Here is a 7,044-nt window from a genome sequence, read left to right as displayed (position 1 = left end):
GCACTGGTGAGTGGGTGTCAACAGTACACCTAGGGCAGAATGGGGTTATTCCAGGAGTGGAAACAGTCATACTTTTGGCTTCAATAAGGAAAGGTGAAGCTGGGTCGTAGCACGTGCCTATGTTCACAGCATTTGGGATGGGGAGGCAAGAATTCAGGGTCATCCTGGTTATATATCGAAGCCAGCCTGGGCTCCATGAGACCCTGTCACAGTATTCCCAAAAGGGGATTTAGATACCAGGATCACACCATTTCACAAAAACAAAATAGTGTTATACACACACACACACACACACACACACACACACACACACACACACATAACATTGGTTCTCAATGGGTCATAATGAGCTTTTCACAGAGGTCACCTAACACCATCTGGAGAACAAATATTTACATTACAATTTTTTTTTAATTTTTTTTTTGGTTCTTTTTTTTTTTTTCGGAGCTGGGGACCGAACCCAGGGCCTTGCGCTTCCTAGGTAAGCGCTCTACCACTGAGCTAAATCCCCAGCCCCACATTACAATTTATAACAGAAGCAAATCACAGTTTTGAAGTAACAACAAAAATAATTTTATGGTTGGGGTCACCACAATGTGAGGAACTGTATCAAAGGGTTGCAGCATTAGAAAGGTTGAGAACTACACTCTAGAACCTACATAAATATAAAACGAGAGAACCAACTCCACAAAGTTGTCCTCTAACCTCCATATATGTTCAGTAACACTAATAAATAAAAGTTTCGGGGTCTGGAAAGACGGCTTAGCACTTCAGAGCACTCTTGCAGAGGCCCCATGTTTGATTCCCTGCCCCCACCCATGGTGGCTCATACCCAGCCTCACTCCGGTTCCCAAGGGACTCAGCCTCCTCTTCTGTTCTCTGCATCTGCACGGCAGGCTTGTGGCACCCAGAGATAAACCAAGGAAACATTCGTGTACCTAAACCTAAAAAAAAAAAAAAAATTAAAAATTTAAAATGTTAAAACATCTCTATGGCACACGCGGTATGATAGTCACTTGCCTGTTTGCTTGTTATTTTTCTTTCAATTTAACGCCACAATCACACTAAAGCCCAGTATCTGCGTTTATTACAAAGGCTCTCAATAAAGGCACATGAGCATCTGCTCTTGGTGTCCAGACACTGCATGTCATTTCCGTCACTTAGGAGGCTAAAAATCTCTGTGGCAAGTAGTTCAATGGTTTAATCCATCAAGTCCACATTTAGTGTGTGTGTATGTGTGCGTGTGTAAAATTTTACCTCCACGTTCAACTTTATTGTTGACAATATTGGCAGTGCTTGTAGAGCTAACCATAGACACGTGCTTAGGATTGCTAGGTAAAGACCTGGATTTCTCATAATAAGGAAACCTGCAGTTCTACAAATGGGGAGGTAGCATGAGAGGGGAGAAGTGAGCTGAGCAGACAAAACAGGAAAACAGCAAAGGAGACGGCCCCTTTCAAGGCCACCTTCTGACAACACTCCCCTATGTCAGTCCAAGCTACAACTGCACACTTACCGTGTATTTGCTAGGTAATAGTATACAGGAGAAATGCTTCTCATTTGTTATAGAAGGGCTGCTTTATAAAAAAAGAGCTAGAAACACACATGCTCAACATAATCCCAGTGAAGCCCACCCTCCTACACACCTGGACCACAGTGTGACAAAAGAGGACATTCAAGTCAACTGCACCGACCATTGCGTGATAGTCTATCCCACACCATCTATACATAGCCTCAAATTGTGACGTCTTGGGTTTTGTTTATTATTATTTTTGGTTTTCTTAAGAAAAGGTTTCTCTAGGTAGCACTGGCTGTCCTAGCTTTGTAGACTACGCTGGCCTCGAACTCACAGAGAACTGTCTACCTCCCCCTCTCTAGTGCTGTGATTAAAGGCATGCACCACTGCCACCTGGCTGGTTTGGTTTTTTGTTTTTGTTTGTTTGTTTGTTTGTTTGTTTTTTCCTTAAAAGATAACCTTGACCCTTAAATTTATGCAGATTTATCTCGGCTTGGAATAATACAGTCTGCTCTTTTTAACAGAGTACTCTGAGGTTTCCTCCACCTTAGGCTTCCCCATTGGGTTGCCTGCCTGTGTTTTTGTGCTGGAAAAACGGAACGTCACCACGGGTAACATACAAATGGCTCTTGAATTAAAGGTTCTTCAATACATTGCTCCAGAAACCCCCTTTCCTCATCCACGCCCTGACTGGTCTCTGCTGTTTTCTGAACAGTTTAGCATCCTTGACAGCTCAAGCTGTTTCTCTTGCAGCTGAGCAAGGATCTGTTTCCACGGTTCAGTCCTCACCAGTGTTGATGGATATAAATAGCTTCTCTCTGGCATCAAACCTGCTGGGATAGCTAGTTTCAGTAATAAGCAATTAAGCTTATTCAAACCAGTCCTTATAGTTTCATTAACTCTAGGCTTCCTGCTCTGGATTTTTCTTCATTAGCGGTTCTCTGAGTACAAAGGGTGTTACGCTGGTTCTCAATATGTCCACTTAAGTTTCCAGTGATTTCTGAAGTTGAAGCCTCAGGACATCCCGCTTACAAACTCCATCAAGTTCTGGCGTTCCTCCTTCCTTCTGTTTAAGCAAGATGCCCACTGTTCAGAAAAACAAACTGCCTGTGTTCAGAGCCTCACATCTCTGTGTGGTCTCTTGCGGTTCAGTTCCCAGGTTCCTGTTGAGTGAATCACAGGGTTTCACAGAATCTTCAAACCAGCTGCATGCCTTCTTGGTTAAAGTGTACATTCTTGTGATAATCATCAGAACCGGCAATCCTTCTTGTTTGTTTTTTTTCTTTTTTGAGACATGGTTTCTCTGTGTAGCCCTGGCTGGCCTAGAACTCACTCTGTCCACCAGCTGGCCTTGAACTCACAGAGGCCAGCGAGCCTCTGCCTCCCAAGAGCTGGGATTAAAGTCGTGCCTTGGCACCACAGGGCTGGTCAGTTTTATCATCCACAGATAGCTCTGTAATTCCACCGAGCCCTTTCTTCCACAAGAGCACCAATTCAACAATATTTTTTTTTTCTGAACAGTTGATTTTCCATTCATGGCTTTAAAATTTCCTTCAGAGATTTGCACTCCATTCTTCTCATGGGTCACTACAGGATCTCACTTCAGACAAGCCATCTCTTCTGTGTTGTCCTTGGTAGGAGCTCCTGAGGTGGGTTTCTGATCAACTCCAGCCTCACTCAGCATGTTCTTTGCTATGTGAGAGTACTCCAGTTTCCTCAAGATGGTGAGGTGCAGGCGAACTCAACCATTATAGACGTTCTGGTACATCCCCAAGAGAGCCTTGCAGGAGTCTGGTTAGTTCAGAATCTGGATAAAGACTAAGAGATATTATTTCCACAAGAGCAGTAATAACTCGTACCCAAAGTCAACAGAGACTGATTGATATTTTCAGCTTCCTGAACGATTTTGTCAACAGCTCCAGGGCGGGCAGATTTTTCATTTCCCGCAAGATTAACCAAATTCAGCTTTCTAAGCTCTTCTCCGTCCACTGTGGTTCTTTGTTTTCTTTCTTGCTTTCTTCCTTCCTTTCTTGTGTATTGTAACAGAAACTCTAGAGGGAACACTCGTCGAGGTTGCCTGGTTGTTCTTGCCGCCCCTTCATCCCTGTTATGCACTGAGATTTCCCCCAAACCTTTGACAGATCACTCCTCTCTCAAACAAAGCACTCCCTCAGAAATGGGTGGCCTAAGAATATCGAAAAGTTCCTCATATCAGGGTGGTGGTGCTGCCCACCTTTAATCCCAGCACTCAGGAGGCTGAGGCAGGTGGAGCTCTGTGAGTTCAAAGCCAGCCTGGTCTATAGAGTGAGCTCCAGGCTACACAGAGAAACCCTATCTCAAAAACAAAATGACAAAAAAAAAGTTCTTCAGTATAGATATCCAATGGAGACACTTTGAAAACCCAGTACCATTATCAGTTGAATTCCCCTGGATTTGCTAAGTTCATGAAGTCATACCAGCCGAAGGAGCCTCCTCGCAGGTGACCTTTCATTTTCTGCTGTAAAAGCTTTTCCAGTGCCTGTCTGTAAAGATGGGGCAATTATTGCTCATAATGACCTCATCTAGAGTTGGACAAACAGTACTTTTGTAAACATTTCTTTGTCCAGTAGCTATTCCAAACACCATATCAAAAGTAAACGTTTTCATGTCAGCGGGCCCTCCAGTTGCCACACCAAGTTCTTTTTGTGCCTGATGGAATTCTCCTACTGAATGCAGTCAGCTTTCCTTTTTTCCAGATGATACACTCTGCACCTCCCCACCTCCTCGACAGTCCTGCCCTTCGATCCTCCTTCCTCCAGAAAGTTCGTCCTGGAATGTTGTCTTAGTCGGGATTTCAGTTGCTGTGATGAAACACCATAACCAAAAGCAACTTGGGGAAGGACCGGTTTACTCGGCTTATACTTCTGCGTCACAGTCCATCGTTGAAGGAAGCGAGGGCAGGAACCTGGAGGCAGGAGCTGCTGCAGAGACCCTGGAGGGATGCTGCTTGCTGACATACTTCACATGACTTACTCAGCCTGCTTTCTTATAGAACCCAGGACCACCTGGGCATGGCTGTCCCCACTCACAATGAACTGAGCCCTCCACCATCAGTCCTAAAGTGTTTTCTCCATTGATACCTCCTCTCAGATGTCCTCATCTTATGTCAAGTGGACATAAAACTATCTAGTACGGACCTATTGACAGTGTTTCAAACCTCCTGGCCTAGAATGATGCCAACACTTAGGTTGGGGGCTAAGCAGAATGGCTAGAAAACAGAGAGATGAATCATGGGAAAAGGGATGCTGTTTGGAGACCAATGTTTGAGCTGGGTATAGTGGTGCTTGCCTTTAATGGCAGCACTCAGGAAGCAGAGACGAGAGAATCTCTCTTGAGTTCAAGGCCAGCCTAATCTATACACTGGATTCCAGGCCAGCCGTAGCTGCTTAGGGAGACACTATCTATAAATAAGGTTCACGGGCTCATTGGATAATCACATACCACCAGACAAGCGTCTTACTGCTTTGTCCCAGTTGCCAATTACAGTTAAACCCCAAGGGTAAGTAGGGTCAGGCAGCAGGCAGCCCAGGGCATAGGCAGCAAAGAAAGAAACAAAGAAAGAAAGAAACAAACAAACAATAAATAAATAAGGGATGTCTGCAGTCTCCTCGTACAGCATGCAGCTGATCCTGCCACACTGAGTGAGGCTGTGACTTTCCCAAGCTCTGCGCAGAACAACGATGTCCAGTTAAGTTACCAGGTTTGCAAAGGACTTCAAATGAACAACTTTGGTGGAAAGTGCTGGTTTTCTATTGCGCCTCTGTGACAGCACCACAAACTCGGTGGCTTAAAAATAACACAAATTAGGGCTGGGGGTTGGGGGGCGCGCAGGGGGTGGGGAGGTGACAAGCATGAGGACAAGAGTTTGAATCCCCCGCAGCCAAGTACGCGCTCAGTAGCTGCAAAGGTCCACCTGGAATCTCAGCCTTTAAAGGTGAGATCCCCAGGGCAATTCTTCCAGTAAGACAAACTGTATCCGGGACTTCTGGCATGATTTTGAGGCCCTGCCTCAGTGAATAAGGCAGAAGAGCAAGCAAAGTGACTCCTGAAATGTACCCCAGGCCTCCACATGCGTGTAGCACAGGCTAAGCGTTGTGTAACAGTTTCCGTGAACCTTTCTTCCCAGAGGGAGGTAAAAGTCACAGGTCTGGAACTGGAATTTTGGAGGATTCTTAAAGGCTCCTCCCTAGCTGTATGGAAGAAGTAAACAACTGTGGGGGGAAGGAGAGGCAGACCAGGCCAGCTACAGTCAGGAGCCTTCTTGGACTAGGCAGCGTGCAAATCATACAGAGTCCCCGAGTCACCGCTTCTGTGAGCTGGCACACGTGTGCGAGTGAGCTGTTCAGTGATTTATGGCTGCCTCTGAGTCTTCCTGCTCCTGTAACCTCTCACCCACACTCCTGTTAGTTACCCAAACAATACCTCAGACCTCACAGAATTGGACCGTAGGGCTGCTGCTACTTTTCTCTGTCTGACGTCGAGGTTTGGTCTGTTGCTGTGTATCAGAATGCTAAATACTGGGCCTGGTAGCCTCAGAGTTGAGGAGATCCTCAGGTACACCAAGGATTCTCCCCAAGCCTGGGGAACTGAGGCAGGAGACCGTGAGAGGAAGAGAGAGAAGGTAGAGAGAGGAGAGACGCCATGGGGTAGATGGGTCATGAAAATATGGCCATGAGGCCTGGTCAATTAGAGTAAGAGCTGCCCAGGTGGAACATGGTAAGTGCTTGAGAGGAAGTAAGCAAAATAGCTTAGAGGGTGGCCATCTGTCCAGCTCTAGTGCTTTAAACACTTATTGTGAATATAAAGCTTGTGTGTCTTTTATCTGGGAACTAAATGATCCAACGCCAGGTTGATGTATATGTTGAGTCTTGCCCGGAAAATCCTGCACACGATAGTATGTGTCAAAACACATAAAATATGCACATGCATGTATACAAATTCACACTTATTGTGAATATAAAGCTTGTGTGTCTTTTATCTGGGAACTAAATGATCCAACGCCAGGTTGATGTATATGTTGAGTCTTGCCCGGAAAATCCTGCACACGATAGTATGTGTCAAAACACATAAAATATGCACATGCATGTATACAAACACAAGAAAGTAAAATTATTGGTTTTTAGACAGGAGTTTGTGTAGGCCAGGCTGGCTTTGATCTCATGGTGACCTTGAACTCCTGATACCCCTGCCTCCACTTCCTTTTTTTTACTTTATGATAGTGAGTTTTTTGTCTATGTTTATGTACCACTTGCATGCCCAGTGTCTAAAGGCAGAGAAGAAAGCATCAAATCCCCTTGAACTGAACTTCCAGACAGTTGTAAACCACCATATAAGGGATGGAAGTCAAACCCAGGACCTCTGGAAGAGTAGCAGTGCTCTTAACTGCTACTGTGGTGGTTTGAATAAGAATGACCCGCATAGGCGATATATATATTTGAAGGCTTAGTCCTGGGGAGCAGCACTATTCGAAAAGGATTAAAAGATGTGGC

At 45.1% G+C, this 7,044-nt stretch overlaps 1 pseudogene; it reads right to left on the bottom strand.

Annotated features, from left to right (window-relative positions):
• Positions 1-1,999: 1,999 nt before the first annotated feature.
• The window catches only part of Kif11-ps1 (kinesin family member 11, pseudogene 1), a 5,163-nt pseudogene continuing 118 nt past the window's right edge, over positions 2,000-7,044 (bottom strand).

The sequence above is a fragment of the Rattus norvegicus genome, chromosome 17, assembly GCF_036323735.1.
Source record: "Rattus norvegicus strain BN/NHsdMcwi chromosome 17, GRCr8, whole genome shotgun sequence".
Classification (NCBI taxonomy): Eukaryota; Metazoa; Chordata; class Mammalia; order Rodentia; family Muridae; genus Rattus; species Rattus norvegicus.
Note: the sequence above shows the minus strand (reverse complement) of the source record. Positions and strands in the feature narration are given on the sequence as shown.